Source organism: Amblyraja radiata, chromosome X, assembly GCF_010909765.2.
Source record: "Amblyraja radiata isolate CabotCenter1 chromosome X, sAmbRad1.1.pri, whole genome shotgun sequence".
Lineage (NCBI taxonomy): Eukaryota > Metazoa > Chordata > Chondrichthyes > Rajiformes > Rajidae > Amblyraja > Amblyraja radiata.
The window spans coordinates 12,360,676-12,380,802 of NC_045999.1; the positions used below are offsets into that span (position 1 = coordinate 12,360,676).

General features: G+C 42.6%; 1 protein-coding gene across 12 annotated transcripts in view; it reads left to right on the forward strand.

The window, feature by feature from the left end:
- Positions 1–5,343: 5,343 nt before the first annotated feature.
- The window catches only part of herc1 (HECT and RLD domain containing E3 ubiquitin protein ligase family member 1), a 217,426-nt gene continuing 202,642 nt past the window's right edge, over positions 5,344–20,127 (forward strand). For all 12 annotated transcript variants that reach the window (XM_033014841.1, XM_033014842.1, XM_033014847.1 and 9 more), the window contains exon 1: positions 5,344–5,481. The gene's annotated coding sequence lies outside the window, so the exon portion shown is untranslated. The remainder of the gene's footprint in view (positions 5,482–20,127) is intronic.

The following is a 20,127-nucleotide window of genomic DNA, read 5'->3' on the forward strand; positions in this document are numbered from 1 at the left end:
AATAGGAATAGACAGGGCAAGTGCATAGGATCTTTTAGCCATGGTGGAAGACTAAAGAATCTGAGAACATATGTTTAAGTTGAGAGGTCAAATATTTAATATTTTATGTGTACACACACACTGAACTATTATTTTCCACGTTCATTATATTGTTTACAGAGTACTATGTTTACATGTGTAGGAAGGAACGGCAGATGCTGGTTTAAACCGAAGGTAGACACAAAATGCTGGAGTAACGTAGTGGGACAGGCAGCATCTATGGGGAGAAGGAATCGGTGACGTTTCAGGTTGAGACCCTTCTTCAGAAGGATGTCAGGGGAAAGGGAGATAGATAGATAGATAAGGACGTGTAAGGTGTGAAACCAGGACAAAGGGGATGTAGTTCAAGGAAAATGTAGAATAGATTGTTAGCTGGGAGAAGGTAACAACAAAGCAAACAGAGATAAAATGTACTTGGAAACAGTCTGACTGGTCAGAGAACTGGGAAGGGGGAGGGATGGAGAGAGGGGAAAACAAGGGTTACTTGAAGTTAGAGAAGTCAACGTTCATACTGCTGGCGTGCAAGCTGCCCAAGCGAAATATGAGGTGCTGTTCAACCAATTTGCACTGGGCCTCACTCTGACAATGGTGGAGGCCCAGGACAGAAAGGTCTGTGTGGGAATGGGAAGGGGAGTTAAAGTGCTTAGCAACCGGGAGATCAGGTAGGTTTAAGCAGACTGAGCAGAGGTGTTCAGGAAAACAATCGCCGAGCCTGCGCATGGAGGCTTGGCGATTGCCGATATGGAGGACAGCTGGAACAGCGGATACAGTAGATGAGGTTGGAGGAGGTGCAAGTGAACCTCTACCTCACCTGAAAAGACTGAAAGACGCTCTCGATGCTCTGCACGAACCACCAGGCTTCGGCTAGAGAAAGATTCTGGTTTATAAAAAGACACAAAATACTGGGGTAACTCAGTAGGTCAAGCGGCATCTCTGGAGAACATGGATAAGTGATGTTTGGAGTCGGGACCCAAAATCAGTGGTTGCACCCAAACTCAGAAACTCTTAGTTGTCTCAATAATTGCATGTGTAATTGGTTTATCTGTCACAGTCAACCTGTATGCAGTGCATAGTTCAATGTCATTGCATTAGTGCTTGCATCCCATTGTGTTTTTTGGAAATTTACATTTCCTTAGATAAATCTGCAACGCAAAGTATTGACTGTGAATAGTACCAGATTGGTGCTTAAAGTTCCATCTGGTTCACTTTTCTTACCTGTCAAGGATGTTTTATTGTCATATGTCCCAGACAGAACAATGAAATTCTTACTTGCAGCAGTACAACAGAATATGTTTAACAGAATGTGTAGGAAGGAACTGCAGATGCTGGTGTCTATCTCATGTTTAACAGATTACCTGGCTTGGCCAGTTTTACTTTATACCTCAGAGTCAATAAATTTAATTGATTTATACACAGCTCAGATTACTTATGATATTAATCAGTGAAGAAGGGCCTGAAACATCACCTGTCAATGTTCTCCACAGATGCTGCCGGACCCGCTGAGTTACTGCAGCACTTTGAGTAGGCAGGAACTGCAGATGCTGGTTTACACCATAGATAGACACAATATGCTGGAGTAACTCAGAAGGAAATAGGCAACGTTTCGGGCCGCAACCCTTCTTCAGACTGATGTGAGGGTGGGGGCGAGAAGAAGAAAGGAAGAGGAGGAGCCAGTGGGAAAGCTGAGAAGGGGAGGAGAAAGTAAGGACTACCTGAAATTAGTGGTCAATGTTCATACTGCTGGGGTGCAAACTGCCCAAGTGAAATTTGAGGTGCTGCTCCTCCAATTTAGCTCGAGGAGAGCTCGGAGAAAAGACGGGGGAAGAGCCATGAGGGAGAGGGGGGTATCATGGGGGAGGGGGGCAGGAGCCAGCAAGGGGGACCAGCAAGGAAGGGGCTGGAGCTGCGGGGCGTTGAGATGGTGGTGGATTTGGGACTTACAGCGGGCGCTGGACGCTCTCCTCCACCAGGATTAGACTCTCCTCTTTCCGTTTGACGACATCTCCGACTCCGGCCCGCTTCCAGTCCCTCCGAAAATTGTGTCCGGTTGGAGACCTCCGCCGGCCACCCGCAGCGTCCCTCAGCTCAAGTAAAGATGCGATGGTGCAGGAAGGGGCGGACCATCCTGGGGAGTGACAGGAGAAGAGACCAATCCGCTTGGCGCTGACTGGCAGGAGAGGAGATTGATCTGTGCACGTGAGGTCTTTACGACTTTTAAACCTCGCTAAGTTTTACAATATACAACCGATCGGAACAAAACTTGTTGCACTCGCAGCACAGAAGAACGGCGAGTGAGCTGATGAAAATCATAGAGCTATCGCATACCGTATTTGCGCAAATAGAAAAACCGCGCAAACCGGAAGAGCACAAGTTCAGAGTTTTAGGTATGTATAGATGTACAACACAAAGGCAAGACTTTGAAGTTGCCAATAGTTGTCGCAAGTTATGTCAATAGGCCAACGGTGATGGGCAAAAATTGGCTCCGCTTACTGAAACTGGACTGGAAATCTGTATTCCAAGTCGAAGCGCAAACACACCTGGATAGTTGTTGCAGAAACATCATGCTATGTTCAATGACAGCTACGAGGGCATAAAGGGTGATCAAGCACAAATCAGGATTCAACCCAATGTGGAACCTGTCTACTGTAGACCAGAAAAAGTAAAGTGGAAGCTGAAATCAAAACGTTGGAACAAAACGGTGTACTGGTTAAAACAGATCACAGTGATTGGGCTACTCCAATAGTAGTGGTTCTGAAAGCGGACATCACAGTGAGATTGTGTGGAGACTATAAAGTGACCATTAACCAGGCAGTGGATGATGAACAGTATCCACTCCCAACTTCACAAGATTTATACGCTGAACCTGCTGGTTCCAAGGTATTCTCTAAGCTAGTCACATGCATATGCTCAGCTAAATGTTGATCGTAAGAGGCAGCAGTATCACTCGATAAACACACACATGGGGCTGTATTTCTACACAAAATTACCCTATGATGTGAAGTCAGCACTAAAAATCTTTCAAGCTACCCTGGACAAGATTCTGCAAGGAACATCACATTGTTTGAGCAATCAAGATGACTTGCTGATTGCAACTGTTACTGAGGAGAAGAATCTGGAGATACTCAGTGAAGAGTTGAAGGCTTGATGATCACTATATAAAGTTGAAAAGAAGCAAATGCGCATTCTTACAGACCGAAGTAGTGTATCTTGGTTTGAAAGTGGATCTACTTGGACTACAACCAGTGAAGGAAAAGTTTGAAGCTATAGCAAACGCACCAACACCACAGAATGTGTCCCAACTCCGCTCCTTCCTGGGTATGGTACAGTATTACTCACGCTTCTTACCCGAATTAGCAACAAAGCTAGCTCCACTTCACAAGTTGTTGAAAAAGGCAAAAAAATTGGAATGGTCCAAAGAGCAACAAAATGCTTATGATGCATGTAAAAAGAGCTTGACCAGTGATGCATTACTTGTTTACTACAATTCAAATCGCAAGTTAAAGTTAGCTTATTATACGTCCAGTTGTGGGGCAGGAGCTGTGATTTCACATGTAATGGAACATGGACAAGAAAAGCCTATAGCATTTGCATCAAGCACACTTACCAAGAGTGAGCGTAATTATGCACTAATCGAAAAAGAAGTCCTTGGTATCATCTTTGGGATCAAGAAATTCCATCAGTATCTGTTGGGTAGGAAATTCACCCTGGTTACTGATCATAAGCCACTTCTCGCTATTCTTAGTCCTCGGTCAGCAATACCTACAATGGCAGCCTTGAGGATGCAGCGCTGGCAGTTCTCCTGTCACGGTATGACTTAAGCATTGAATACCGCAGCTCAAAAGAAAATGCTATTGCTGAATCATTGTCGTGTTTGCCTCATGAAGAATCAGATGTGGGCACTGAAGGTGCTATCTACGTCACAGGGTATACGCCAGCTGAACTTCTCATGAAAAGAAGGCTCAGAACTTGGTTCTACCTAGTATGGTTCTACCTAACCTATCTCCTAAGGTTGAATGCAATCTGATCAGAAACGTCATTATGGTAGAAGTAAAAAAGAACGTAGGTTCAATACACATGATGAGGTTCGTGTTCTCAGCACCCCTTACAAAGCAAAGGGAGGTGGGAACAGTAGTTGAAGTGTGAGGACGTGTTCGAAGTGTGCACATAATAAACCATATTATTCCAGCAAGGGGTGAACAAGAGCAAAGCACAGACGAAGAAGCAGATCTGTCAGACTTTGGTATTATTCCACGTTCAGATGTAAACTCCAAAGAAAGTAGAGACAAAGATAAATTATCCTGAAGGTCGACAAAAGTGCTGGAGAAACACAGCAGGTGCAGCACATATTGTGAAGGGTTTCGACCCGAAACGTTGCCCATTTCCTTCGCTCCATAGATGCTGCTGCACCCGCTGAGTTTCTCCAGCATTTGCAGTTCCTTCTTATATAAATGATTCTGAACTTGACTCTAGAACCACAACCTGACATTCCCCCTAAACCACTCAAGAGATCATAATGCGTAAATCTGTCGACAGATTAAATTTATAAAATTATTCTTGCCTGTCTAATATACGTTATTTTACTCTCTAAGGGGAGAGAAGTGTAGTGTATATAATGGTAACTGAGTACCAGAATGGTATTATTTGTGTTATGTGATATATTCTATATCTTATCAGTCTACTGAATATGTGTGTGTATGCTGTGTACTTTTGTAAAATAAAGACGACCCACACTGGCAACAGCGTGTACTGAAAACCTGTGCTTGTTTCTATCTATATAGCCGTAATATCTTACAACCTATAAAAGGAATCAGCAAGAACTACTCCAGCATTGTGTTCAAAGATAGTCTTTCTGCTTTTGGCTTCAGACAGTGACGGCTCCCGCCTCAAGACCGCGCATGCTCTCTCCCGCCTCCTGCCGGCGGGAACACCCAGCGCGCACGCGCTCTCCCGCCTTCCTCTCTCTCGACTGCCGGCACTAACATCCTTTGCGCATGCGCTTTCCCGTCTCCTCACCTGCTGCCGGTTCTCACCAAAGACACTCTAGTATCTTTAGTTCTCACACTCCGTCGCGCATGCGCCCCCCTCACCTCCTCACAGCGGGAACACAGTTCCACGCATGCGCGTCTCCCTCACCCACCTGTCGGCCGGCGCGAACGCCCCCGCCGCGCATGCGCTCTCCGAGCCCAACGGCCGCTCCAGCGCGAGCGCCGGGTTGAAGTCCAACGGACCAACCGTCGGGCTGCCGCGCAGGCGCACAGCGGGCCCGGGTCAGCAGGAGGCGGGCTGAGCCGCGCACTTCCTTCCGGTTGTCCTGTGGCAGGGCCCGGATGTGGAATTAATAAATACGGTGGTTTAACCCGTGCGCTGCTGGTGAGGCGAGGCCAGGCCGGACTAGACCAGACGAGGCGGGGTAGATTGCGGCTGTGGGCAAGTCGGAGGGCTGTAAGTATTTACTGCCGGCGGAATAGCACCTCTCCCCCTGGATGACACCTGGTAATCCCGAGGTGCGGTAGCCGCGGCCGACAGCAGCGTTGTCGTCGCTCGCCCTATTTCCCCCCCAAGTGTCGAGATGCGCTGAAAGCCGGGGGTGGTTGTCACCGGCTCTGGAGCCGGCAGCGATTGTCCATTGCAACATGCTTCTGTATTATACTCAATTTTACAATAACAGTGACACAGACCACGATTGGCAATTAAAAGACAATGATCACTGGAGATATTTCGGCCAAATTTAATTCAAATTTCTCTTTGCCCCTTTGTAAAAGCTGTGAGGGTGGGGGCAACAATATAAAATGGTTTGAAAGGGTACGCCGACGTGGCCTAAGAGGAGTATTATAGTTTTATGTTTTATTTGGATTATTAACATCTTACATGAAAATTGCGTATTAATTCTTAGCTAATGAATTATTGCAATCATACCTGCTTTCAGTTTTCAACATGAGAGCTATTTTAGAACATAATGTTAGCATGTATATTTAGCTTTTGGCCACCACCCTCGTTGAATACGAATGTTTTGGCTTGGATATTTTGCAAAATAGATCGCATCAAAGCATGCAAAATGCAAAGCAATAAAGGTCAAATAATTCCGATTGCTTTTACTAGATTTTGCATGACATTGCAAGATGACGCTTGTGTGACTGCCAATAAATATCTGGGTCGTGACAGTAAATGAATCCTGCAACCCAGCAGAGTTCTCAAATATTTCTATACATTTGTACAGCAAATTAATCTTGATGGACGCCATTCACTTATCTGCAACTTTCATACTGCAAAATAGCGTTTGCTGTAATTTGCATTTGGATGATGGGTATTGTATTGTAATTGTTAAATACATAAGATTAGAATTGTGTACGTTAAAGGACGTTTTTTGCTACAATACAATATATCTTACTCGTTGAAGTTTGCAGCAGAGGAGGCCTTTGTTTCAATTTCTATTCAGGTTCTTTGCCTGTGACGTTATCAAATTCGATGCTAGTTTTGTTGAAGCATAGCTCTTATTTTCGAAATCTGCGCGATTGATTTGCAATTTTGGGATCGTTTTTCAATTACTCATGAAAGATTAAAAATAACTTTAAAGCAATAAGCTCAGAAGATACGATAAAAAGGAAAAGTTATTTGACTTTGGTCAAATATGTCATAAGACTAAACAGCAATATTAACGATTGGAAGCCCTGGAGCATAATTAGTTGCCATCAAATCGAGATGTTTATAGTTTAGTAGATTTTTGAATTAAATATGTGAAGGGATGGAAGACATTAAAAATCCTTTGTAGATGACTAAATTTGGTTTTCTGTGAAAAAAAAGAAATAGCTTTTGGGCTGCTTTTTGCAGTTATTCAAAGAGGTGGCAGTATTGACATGTAATGCATTATTAATACATTATTTTGCCATATGATTGGAAACTGTCAACATTTTATCTTAACATATCTAAATTTGATGTTTGTGATTGTGTTCGTATTAATCTGCTTAATTGATATATTTGGCATAAACTTCACTTTTGCTGCTTATGACATCCCTAATGTGCCATTTTCTTGTCAACATGTTTGCATTACTTACCCAAGAAGCTTTTCTCCACCAAGGGTATTTTAAAGATTCTTGGTTGGCATGAAATTCATGTTTTCGGATTTCTTACGTTTTTGGGGACTAGAATCGAAAATAGTGGTATGGCTAAACCAAAGAGTCATCAAAGTACAAAATGTTTTTAAAGAGTCATCAAGTACATTGTGTGTTATTAGTGCTGGTAAAAGGTGTTCTTATGATAATAAATTGAGCAAAAATAAGTTCAAATTATTTTAGAACAGAGGATAGTTGTGTATTCACTGCATTTTAAAATCCCCAGCTGACTGCAAATTTTTAAGCTTTCTTGTAGTTCATATAGTGTTGAATGACCACTTTTCAAATGTGGTATTTTTATCCTGCATGGCCCTCGCAAAACAAAATTATTTTTTCTCATGTTAGAAAGTGAAAGTAAGAAATAATGACATTATTTCAACCATTTTCTGTGGGCGTGACCTTCGTTTAACAGTGTGCTTTTCTTTGGCAGAAGTCCATCCTTCCAAATGTTGATTGTTGTTTATTTGTTATTGTAATTGGATTAAAGCTGTACTGGATATCTTGTCGAGAGTGGGAAGAAGACAAAGTTAATATTTCAACTTGTAATAAAAAAGATCTGTAGATGCTGGTTTATTCCAAAGGTAAACACAAAATGCTGGAGTCATAGCCAGTCAGGCAACATCTCTGGATAAAATGGATAGCTGGCGTTTTTGAAGATGGGTCCTGACCCAAAATGTCACCAGTCCATTTTCTCCAGAGATGCTGCCTGACCGGCTGAGTTACTCCAGGACCTTGTGTCTATTTTTATTATTTGATGATGACCTTTCAAGTAAATATGGAATAGAGTTGTTTGAAATCCAGAAATTTGAGATATCAAATTGTCAAAATAAAGATGTAGAAAAATAATTATTCAAAGTATCTAATTTTATTTCCTTTCTTAAATTAATGTTATGATTTAAAACATATTTAAGGACTGCAGTTGATGAGTTCGAAAAGTGAATTTTCCATTCCCCATAGGTATAAAATGTAAAACATCTTGATTTTCCAGCTAGCACGGATTACTTATTTTGTTATGTTAATTACATTGGCTTATTGCTTTGTTTTGCCACCTTCTAAGCTTGAATCCGTGAGATGCTTTCTTTTGGAAAATACTTCTAATTATATCACTGTGTTTTGTGTATTGGGTCCCTATGAGGGAGGAGGGCGGGTCTGTTGGCTTTCTTGTTTTCATTTCTAATGGTGCAATGCATGTGGGTAAAGCTGTTTCTCAATTTAGTGTACCAACACATTTGATATTCAAGGAGTTTATCTAGGATAGAAAGGCAACCAGCACCAGCCGGTAGGAGAACTTTGAATAATTTGATCCTGACTTTGACATAAGACTCCTTGATTCCACCATGGAGCACACTAGCTGGTTAGTCTTGCCATCATTCCAGATGAACAAGAAGTTGAAAAGACCATATGTCGTGAGGTTACCGTATTCCTGCTGAAGTTCGAACACTTAATGGCGAAGAGCTCCAGACATAAATTCACAACTTCATCAGACTGAAGAAGGGTCTAGACCCGGCACGTCACCCATTCCTTTTCTCCAGAGATGCTGCCTGTCCCGCTGAGTAAATCCAGCATTTTGTGTCTACCCCCAATTCATAACTTCAACTCTATATCTGAGAAGAGAAGGATATGCCACAGGACAGTGTTGTTGTAATTCTGACAATCTTCAAGTCAGAATGCAATTCTAACTGCAGTAACTACAGAGGGATCTTTCTTGTGTTTGCAGCAGGAAAAGTAATTGTAAGAATTCTCCTCAACTTATTCTTCTTCGTGGCTGAGATTTTCTTCATCTAGAGGCACAATGAATGTAATCATTTCCATGTGATATTTCCAGAGAAAGTGTATGGGACAGCACCAGCCACTATATGTTGGCTTGTGTCCTCCTAAAGCCTTTCATTTCATTAATCAAGTGGGATGGCAGACTATCGTTACCAAATTTGGTTGTAGTCAAAAATCTGTTTCCAAATTATGTCACCAACAGGTCCACAATACGCTCAGTCTCAGCACAGGCTGATGTGGAGCCCCAACACTTTTCCCATTCATTCTGGATGAATACCGAGCCAAATCTTTAAATAACCTTCACACTGGAGTAGAGTTCATCTACAACACAAATGGAAAACTGGTCACCCGTTGACCCCACTTTTGGTCATTGAACTACAGATTGTGCATGCCCACATTTTTACATTGAATGCCAAGTCATCACCATCATTAACTAAAGCAGAGTAGACAATGACCCTAAACATCCACAATACAAATGTCCTTTATCAATCTGTCCTTGCTATCCCAACACTAACTCCTCATCTTCAGTGCACCAACACAGACATCTGAGGAAAGAGCATTTGAAGTACAAGGCCTCAAACCTGGTTTAAGAGAATCGGATCTCTGTACAGTCAAGAGCCAAGTAATTAATTGTCGTATGTATCGTCAAAGGAACATTGAAATTCTTACTTAATGCAGCTTTACAGACTTTTCTATAGCCTGTAAAGTATATGTAGAGTGTTAGAGGCAGATCGTTCAATTGACCAAATGGTGCCAGAACAACAACCTTGATCTCAACGTCAGTAAAACCAAGGAACTGATTGTGGACTTTGGAAGAGGAAGGACAAGGATCCATAAACCTGTCTACATCGAAGGGGTGGAGAGAGTCAAAAGCATATTCCTGGGCGTGCACATCTCTGAAGATCTGTCTTGGACTCAGCACATTGATGCCATCACAAAGAAAGCCCATCAACACCTCTACTTCCTTAGAAGATTGAGGCAGTTCAGTATGTCAAGGAATATTCTCTTGAACTTCTACAGATGGACAGTAGCGAGCATATTTACTGGTTGCATCATGGTTCGACAATTGGAACGCTCAGGAAGAAGAAGCTTGCATAAAGGGGTGTACACTGCCCAGTTCATCATGAATACTGACCTCCCCATCATCGAAGGGATCTACAGGAGTCGCTGTGTCAAAAAGGCAGCCAGCATCGCCAGAGACCCACATCACCCTGGTCGCTCTTTCATTTCACTCGAGAAGAAGCTATAGAAGCCTGAAAACTAACGTCCAAATACACGCAATGACTTGGGGGCATTGATTTTGTCTTTGCATATATATAGCAAAGACAAAAACAATACATATTATTTCAATGTACCATCAGTTCAGTCAGTGCATTCTCTTACGATACATCGTGCAAATGTCATAGGAACAGAATTAGGCCATCCAGCCCATCAAGTCTACCCTGTCATTCCCTCTCAACTCCATTCTACTACCCATATCCTTTGACACCCTTACTAATCAAGAACCTGTCCATCTCTGCTTAAAAAAATCCAATGACTTGGCCTCTAAAGTCGTCTGTGGCAATGAATTCCACATATTCGTCATGATCTGACTAAAGAAATTCCTCCTCATCTCCTTTCTAAAGGTATATCCTTTTATTCTGAGGCCATGCTGTGTGGTCCTAGCTTCTCCCACTAGTGGAAACATCCTCCCCACATCCACATCCAGGCCATTCACTATTCAGTAAATTTCAATGAGGTCCTCCCTCATCCTTCTAAACTCCAGCGAGTACAGACCCAGAGCTGTCAAACGCTAATCATATGTTAACCCAATCATCCCCGGCATCCCTGTAAACCTCTCCAACACCAACGCATCCCTCCACAGATATGGGGCCCAAAACTGTTCACAATTCTCCAAATGTAGTCCAACCAGTGTCTTATAAAGCCTCAGCATTACACCCCTGTTTTTCTATTCTAGTTCTCTCAAAATAAATGCTAACATTGCATTTGCCTTCCTTACTACCGATCCAAGTTGCAAATTAACCTTTTGGGAATCCTGCACCAGCGCTCCCGAATCCCTTTGCACCTCTGATTTCTGAATACTCTCCTCACTTAGAAAATAGTCTGTCTTTATTCCTAGTACCAAAGTGCATGACCACACACTTTGCTGTGCTGTATGCCTTCTGCATAGTTCATGTTTTCTCCTGAAACAAAACATCTGTGATGCATACAAGAGGCTTTTTCACAAGGCCTGGATCCACACTGTCCAGTGACCAGCCCTCAGTTGGTCCTTCCCCACTGTTTTTGAGGTGACTGCATTGAGCTTCTCCAGCATGTCTCCAGCATGTACTCCTGCACGTCACAATGTGCCATTTGGCAGCATTTACTTGCAGGCCTCGTCTAGCCTTGGAAGCCCAACAGGTTTCAGGCTGAAAAAAGTGTGTCTTTCACTAAGCTTGCCTCCGTGTGGGCCTGTCAGTGACAGTCCTGTGTTATGCCCAGGGTGAACCTCTATATCTATATTTCTTTCCAGACCTTACTGATAAATGCACAATTTATATTGAGGTGTGCAACTCATCTGCACTGAAGCTACCTTGGGAGCAGAGTGAATAAGGCTCTGACAGGGAGGGCAATACATATTACATTGTTACTTTGATAAATTGCAAAGTATTACTTTTTAAATATTTGCTAGCAGTTGTACATTGAAAATTAATCACTTTTGAGAGACAAATATGCACATGTTAAATAGGCTTTGCAATTTACATGCATTTTGAATGTAGGTGACATCTTCCATCTGCTATTACTACTCTTTGATAATCAGTCTTCTAAGTTCCTTGGAAGGTTTAGCTGCTCTATTACCTGACACCAAGCAGCATTTTTAATTTTTGGCATGTCTGTATTCTTTGCTTTATACCCTCCTTACACTCTATTTGCTCTGAAAAATCAGTTAAGGTTTTCCTCAGCATTTAACCCAGTTGAAATCAGTGATTGATCCAAACTCAGACAATTTGTTTTCTTTGTAATTAGAAACATAGAAACTAGGTGCAGGAGTAGGCCATTCGGCCCTTCGAGCCTGCACCGCCATTCAATATGATCAGGGACGACAGATGGCACAATGGGCTAAGTGTTCGGCTGGCGACCGGAAGGTAGCCGGTTCGAATCCCGCTTGGAGTGCATACTGTCGTTGTGTCCTTGGGCAAGACACTTCACCCACCTTTGCCTGTGTGTGAATGTGTGTGAATGTGTGTGAGTGATTGGTGGTGGTCGGAGGGGCCGTAGGCGCAGAATGGCAGCCACGCTTCCGTCAGTCTGCCCCAGGGCAGCTGTGGCTACAGAAGTAGCATACCACCACCGAGTGTGACTGAGGAGTGAATGAATAATGCGATGTAAAGCGCCTTGAGTATTAGAAAGGCGCTATATAAATCCCATCCATTATTATTATTATTATGGCTGATCATCCAACTCGGTATCCCATCCCTGCCTTCTCTCCATATCCCTTTAGCCACAAGGGCCACATCTAACTCCCTCTTAAATATAGCCAATGAACTGGCCTCAACTACCTTCTGTGGCAGAGAATTCCACAGATTCACCACTCTCTGTGTAAAAAATGATTTTCTCATCTCGGTCCTAAAATACTTCTCTCTTATCCTTAAACTGTGACCCCTAGTTCTGGACTTCCCCAACATCGGGAATAATCTTCCTGCATCTAGCCTGTCCAACCCCTTAAGAATTTTGTAAGTTTCTATAAGATCCCCCCTCAATCTTCTAAATTCTAGCGTGTACAAGCCGAGTCTATCGAGTGTTTCTTCATATGAAAGTCCTGCCATCCCAGGAATCAGTCTGGTGAACCTTCTCTGTACTCCCTCTATGGCAAGAATGTCTTTCCTCAGATTAGGAGACCAAAACTGTACGCAATACTCCAGGTGTGGTCTCACCAAGACCCTGTACAACTGCAGTAGAACCTCCCTGCTCTTATTGCATATATGTGGTTGATTTATTTGTCACAGTAGATCTGTATACAGTGTTTTGGAAGCGTAGTTGTATGTCACTGGATTAGTAATCTATGGATTGAACTATGGATGTGATACAAAGTGTTTAAATCTCATTGTAGCAGTTGGGAAATTTACATTTGGTTGGTGAAATCTGCAATGCCAAGTGTTGACTGAAACTACTGTACCAGATTGTTAAAATTCTATTTGGATCACCTTCCTTACTTGATTTGGCTTGTGTTATGTTAGACCCTCCTATTATTAATTCAATCAATTTATAGGCTGCTGAGAATATCTACAATAGGAATCAGTCCTGCATTTACAAATTAAAAGCATGTCCAGCCCTGTGGACCTCTGACAAATTTCAGTTGCTTGTAAGTTATAAAATGTATAAAAGTCATGCGTAATAAATTCCTGCATTGGCCTCCCTTGGCAAAGCCTTTTTATTCTCAATGGTAATCAACATTTTTAGAAGAAAATAGAATATAAAAGGGAACAAGTAGGAAAAATAAATTAAAAAAATCAAGTATTTAAATAGAACAAAATATTAAAACATTTAAGTCTTGGGCAGTGGGCAGGTGCTATAGACCTGCACGGGAAGGTAGACGCTCCCGCCCCCACGAGTCTCGGGCAGATGGGGCTCGTCATCCTGGGAAGGCAGTCCATCTAGGAGAGGGAAAACTCCGATTTAAAACCTCCACTGCCTTGTGGCCATACCCAGTCATGGAAAATACTCCAGGAGTAAACCTCAAGAAAAACCGGAGTCGGAGCCCTGAAGGCAGTTCGTCGTTGTCTACAACCTTGCTCTGGCAGCTCCTGCGCTGGTGCCAAACTGCTGTTCCTTTGGATCGATCAGCGACATGGAGAGGGAGGGCGTGCTGCATGGGCAACAGCCTGTCCTCCATATGACATCGCCCGGACTTGCATCCGACCAGGATGCATCACCCATGGTCCGTCATGACGGAGAGGGGCCTACTACTACTACTACTACTACTACTACTACTACTACTACTACTACTACTGCTGAGTCATTTGAAAGCAAAAGCAGGCAAACTTATAATGGCAAAGTTATTAAACTATCTTAAAACTAAAAGATACAATTACATAGTGACAGTGATGGTGATAAGAACAAGTATCTTCAAAAGTTGACGTTGGTAAAGAAAATGTACTTGAAACATTTAATGAGATTAAAATGTGATATCTAGTCCTGAAGTACGATTTCCTAATGTTTTAAATATTGGCAGCAGTAATGGTAGATTGTTTTTGACTTTGTAAAATACACTTTATTCAAGGGCAAAGTCCTTGAATTGATGAAAGGGAAGATTGGAAACAGTAGGCCAGTTGAAGGTAAAATTAACGTAGATGACTTTTTGACTGGGCAGCGTCACCACAAATTTATGAAGCAGTTGTAAATTGAGTTGGTAGTTGGCAATTAGAGGGATATTGCAATGATAAGTGCTTGGCTTCATTTTTTTTACAGTTTATAATCAATGACTTGGATGAGGGGGCAGAGTGTAATGTATCCAATTAGAAAAGCTAAATGGGAAGGTAAGCTGTGAGTTAAAATGAATTTATGGAAAAGATGTACGTAGGATTGTAATATTAATTATCTGGAACCATATCAAGATGAATAGAAAAGTTTTTTTTTTATTGTCGAGGACAAGTGAATATTGTCAATGTACATGAAACATAAAGTTGAAATGTAGGTGCAATCAATTTGGAACGATGTTTTGTAGGTTGTTGCAAGGAACCTCGTACATGATGAATGATGTCTGCAATTTAATTTTGTTGAAAACACACAATGCGCTTTGTACAATGTTGAAATAATATGCTTGTTTTAGAAGGTGAACATTCTTGGGAGTTCAGAAGTTTACTAAATTAACTCTGTAACAGGGCAGATAACATGATAAAATTGTGGATGGAATACCTAAGCCTAGATACCTTAGGATTTGGAGGTATGGATGGTTATCTATTTTAGATGTTTTAAGGTTATTAGAAGCCTTCTAAACGTAGAAATTATAGATTGCTTCATGTGGGAGAGTTGGCTTGAGCACGGGGTCAATCTCGGGATATGTGATGGGTTATTTAGGACAGATGAAAATAGTTCATCATTCAGACCATGTGCATTTATGGAATTCTCTAGTCAGATGGCTGTGAATGTTTAGACTGGGAATTTCTTAGAGGGAATATAATGAAAGATAGGAGATCTTTGAGTGGTGAATGATAAAATAACTTGACATTTTCAAATCCCTTTCCTTTAGCTGTCCAAAATCTTATGATGTTCTTGACCCACTGCTGCTTCTCCATTTAAACGCTTACTCCCATTACCATTTAAAAAAATATAGAAAAATGGGCTTATCTGTATTAGACCTTTTGTAATTTCAGGATTGTTCAAAGTATTTTGCAGCCTATTTAATACTTTTTAATTATTCTGAAATTAAACACATTACCCCTACTAAAGTTTCATTGGTAAGGAACAGCGGCGCAACTAGTCGAGCTACAGCCTCGCAGCTCCAGTGATCTAGATTCACTCATAACCTCCAGGACTGTCTGTGTGGGGTTTGCATGTTCTCTCTGTGACTGCATGGGTTTTCTCCCATTATCCTAAGGATGGGCAGGTCAGTAGGTTAAATTGTCCCCTGTGTGTAAATTAGTGGAAGAATCTGGGGGGAGCTTCTTGGAATGCTGAAAACAAAACGGGATGAGTGCAAATAGGTGTTTGCTGGTGGAACAAAGGATCTGCTGTGAGGCCATATCTTCCCCCTCAATTAATTCTCATCTTCCATTTCCAACACCGTGATTCTTGACCTACCCAACAATTCACTACCACATTCTCTTTGATCCTCTTAGTTGAGAGGAATCCTCTGGTCCTGCTTTCCTACTCTTTTCTCATAGTTGCATCCCATGACTATTAACAGTGGTTACAAATCCCTTCCTTGCAATAATTTATTAATTGCTCACTATTCTTAGAGGCCAGCACTGTCCACAGTTCCAAGAAACCACCCCCTATTATTGAAGATGCCATACTGATTCAATGCAACCAAATCCAGGCAAGAAAATCAATTCATTGCTGTAATCCAATTATCGATAATTTGTGATTTTAACGAAGTAATAACTGTCCACATGAAACAGTGGGATGAATATTGAGATGTCATGTAATGAACTGCAGAAAAGAGTCGGTGGGGGCGCTGCTAGCTGGCAGCCCTGCCAGCAGCGTGTTAGTTTTTTCTACTTTTTTTGTTATTTTAGTGTCTTAATGTGTGTTTTTAATGTTTCTCTGTGTGTCTTGTGTGGGGGGGTAAGGGGGAAACTGCTTCGGTCGCCTCCTCCACTTTTTCCATGTCGCCTCCCCAGTAGCCTAACAGCAAGGATCGGTGCGGCCTTTCCCGGAGACACGCGCGGGGCTTCAGCTTCAGCAGCGGGCACAGTGAGGACTCTTTCGTCGCAGAGCGGGCGAGCCCTCGCTGGGGGTCGCCAAATGGGAGCGCTCTGTTCGCTGGCCCGCTGCAGCCTGAAGCTGCGGTCTGCAGAGCTCCAGCTGGCGGCGTCCTGGGCCTGGGATCCCCTCGTTGGGGACCCGGGAGGAGAAGAGCTCCGACCGCCGGCTCTCGGCCAACTTCTACAGCGGACGCGGCGTGGACTTACCATCCTGAGCGGGGTCCCTCGCCGGGGATCCCTGGAGAGGAGCTTCGACCGCCGGTCCTGCAGTCTGCGGTGCTTCTTGCTGCGGCGCGGCGGGGACTTTAAATCTTCCACCGCCGGCCTGCGGCCTACACCAACTTGAAGCTGCGGTCTCCGGTGGGGAGGCACCGATTCAGGACTTATCTGGACTTGTCTGAACATCTGGACTGCGGAGGGTTGAGATCTCGACCACGGGGGAAAATGGAGGAGGACTGGCCAATTTTTGTGCCTTCCACCACAGTGATGAATGCTATGATGGATGTTTGTGTCAAATTTTGTGTATTGTGTGTTCTTTTTTTATTGTATCGCTGCTGGCAAATTCATTTATACGAATAAAACTGGACTTGACTTGACTTGAAATACAGTCTTTTAAAATGAGGAATTCTCCAAGAAAATGCTTTGTGTCAATGGTTTAAAGCTCTGTTAAGGTTTGATTTAAAAGTAGTCTGTGGTAATCTGATATAATCAGTGTCTGTTTTACCAGAGCAGATGAACATGCATTCCAGTAGAAAAGTTATCTAAATGGCAAGATGGTGCCACGTTCTGTTAAAGATGCAAGAAAACTGGAATGTTCTTGGGTCTCGGTTTGAAGAGGACACTTAGTACTTTAAAGATGTTTCTGTGCCATATGGGAAGATTTGAACCACTTGGGCCAACCCAACATTCAATGGGTTTAAACCAAGGATGTGGGAGGTGTAAAGTGGAGGGAGAATAGAAGTGAGAACAGGAATAGTTTGAAACTGGATATAGGACTGGATGTGCGGACAATTGATGGTGGGACTCGGGGGGGGGGGGAAGCATCAGCATTAAGGAGAGAAACCAGTGTTGGATAGAAGAAGCCTTTATAGTAGGATCACTGGGAGGACCCTGATTGGAGACCTTTTGAACTATCTTTAATTGGACTTTATCAGTCTTTGCACTGAATATTGTACCCTTTATTTGTGCACTGTGTGTATTTATGTATGGTCAATATGACTGGATAGCATGCAAAGAAAAGCTTATCGCTGTACCTAAGTACTCGTGACAATAATAAACTAAACCCCTCTGGGTCCATTATTCTACCTGCTATCTCCCCAGTCTTGAAGAAGGGTTGTGACCTGAAACGGTGTGTGTCCATTTCTCCAGATGCTGACTGACCTCCAGCAGTTTATTTTGCTCTCCTTTTATACCTTTTCCTTTCTCCCCCCCCTCCCCAACCTTCTTTAAAGATGAATTCAAAATACATGTTTGAGTATCTCTGTCATTTGCTTACTCCCATTATTAATTGTTTTGCTCTTCTAAGGGATAAATATTTATTTCACTGTTCCTTATAAAATTAACAGGAAAACTCTTGCAATTCATTTAGTTTCCTTGTTAGTTTGCTCAAGTTGTAATTGTTCTGTCTTTATCAGACCTTGTTGATAAACTTTATAGATGTCTCATAGTCTCCATATACAGGGGCCTGCCATTATTCTTCACAGTCCAACACCTAATCTCTGCCATAATAAACTTAATTAGTAAGTGTGTTAGGAATGCATACCAAAGAAGATGATACGAGTATTCCCCAACCGGAAACCTTGGATGAGCCATGAGGTCCGTGCCCGAGTGAATTCCAAATCTGCAGTATTCAGTCAAATGATCCCAAGTGATGCAAGAAATCTTATTACGAGCTTTACAGAGCCATCAAGGATGCCAAGAGAGAATTCCGGTCCAAGCTAGAGTCTCAGAATAACCGTGCAGACATCTGTCATTTGTGGCAATGAGCTCCAGAGTGAAGTCGGGCAGTACAGCTAGCAATAACCCATCACTCCTTGACAAGCTAGATGGATTCTATACACATTTTGAACAGAAGGTCGGTGGAATGATGTCATCCACCCTATCAGCCTTGGGTGCATCAGTATCCAGGGTCACATGTTGCAGATTTCAGATTGGCCTTCCTGAGAGTGAACCACTGGAAAGCAATTGGCCCAGAGAGAGCTTCAGCTGTGTCCTTGGCATCTGTGCAGATCAGCTGGCAGGAGTATTCACAGACATCTTAAACCTCTCTCTACTCCATTCTGAAGTTTCCATCTGCTTTAAGAGAACAACTAACATTTCAGTGCCAAAGGAAAGCAAGTCATTGTGCCAAAATTACTACCACATAGTGGTTTTAACTCGCGCCATCATGATGTACTTTGTGAGGCTGGTTATGGAGTATTTAATCCAGCCTCCCAAAGAGTCTTCAGTTCACCTAACATTGCAACAGGTCCAATGCCGACACCATTTCACTGGGCGTACACTCATCCCTGGAACATGGATAGCAAGGTCACTTCATGTTTATTGACTATAGCTTTGCCTTCAACACTAATCTCAACCAAACTCATTTCAAAACCTGGATCTAGAATTCAGCACCTGTAAACGGATCCTAGTCTTCTTGACCCATAGAACATAATCAGTGAGGAAATTCTTAACACCATGGTGGGGGTGTTATGGCCTGGGCATGTATGGTTACTGAAGGTACTGGCTCACTGATGGTAGTAGCATAATGAATTCTGAAGTGTATAGACACATCCTATCTGTTCAAATTCAAACAAATGCCTCAAAACACATTGGCTGGCAGTTCATTCTACAGCAAGACAATGATCCCAAACATACTGCTAAAGCAACAAAGGAGTTTTTCAAAACTAAAATATGGTCAATTCTTGAGTGGCAAAGTCAATCACCCGATCTGAACCCAATTGAACATGCCTTTTATATGCTGAAGGGAAAACTGAAGGGGACCAAAGCAAAACAAGCATAAGCTAAAGATGGCTGCAATACAGGACTGGCAGAGCATCACCAGAGAAGAAACTTAGCAACTGGTGATGTCCTTGAATTACAGACTTCAAGCAGTCTGCCTAGATTGGGAGTAATAGTTAAAAGGAGAGGTTGGACAAACTTGGATTGTTTTTCCTGAAGCTTCGGAGGTTAAGGGGAGACCTGATTGGAGTTCATAAAATTCTGAGAGGCATAGATATGGTACAGTTGAAACCTTTTTTCCAGGGTAGAAATATCATAGAGGGCATAGCTTTAAGCTCAGTGGGGGAAAGTTTAAAGGAGATATGTGGGACGTTTTTTTTTTTGTTTACATAGTGGTGGGTGCCTGAAACACACGCTGCCACTGTGGATGTAGATACCATAGTGGAATAGCGAAAACAGCACATTGATGCAATCATAAAGAAAACCCAACAATGCCTCTACTTTCTTAGAAGATTGAGGAGATCTGCAATTTGAGAAGGAGAAGGTTAAATCGGAAGTGTCAGTGATGCAGTTGAACAAAGGGGACTATGAAGGCATGAGAGAGAAGCTGGCCAAGGTAGACTGGAAAGGGATCCTAGCAGGAATGACGGTGGAACAGGAATGGCAGGAATTTCTGGGCATAATCCAGAAGACGCAGGATAATTTCATTCCAAAAAGGAAGAAGGATTCTAAGGGGAGTAGGAGGCAACCGTGGCTGACAAGAGAAGTTAGGGATATAATAAAACTAAACGGAAAGATGTATAACACAGCAAAGAGTAGCCGGAAGCCAGAGGATTGGGAAACTTTCATAAGACAACAGAAGG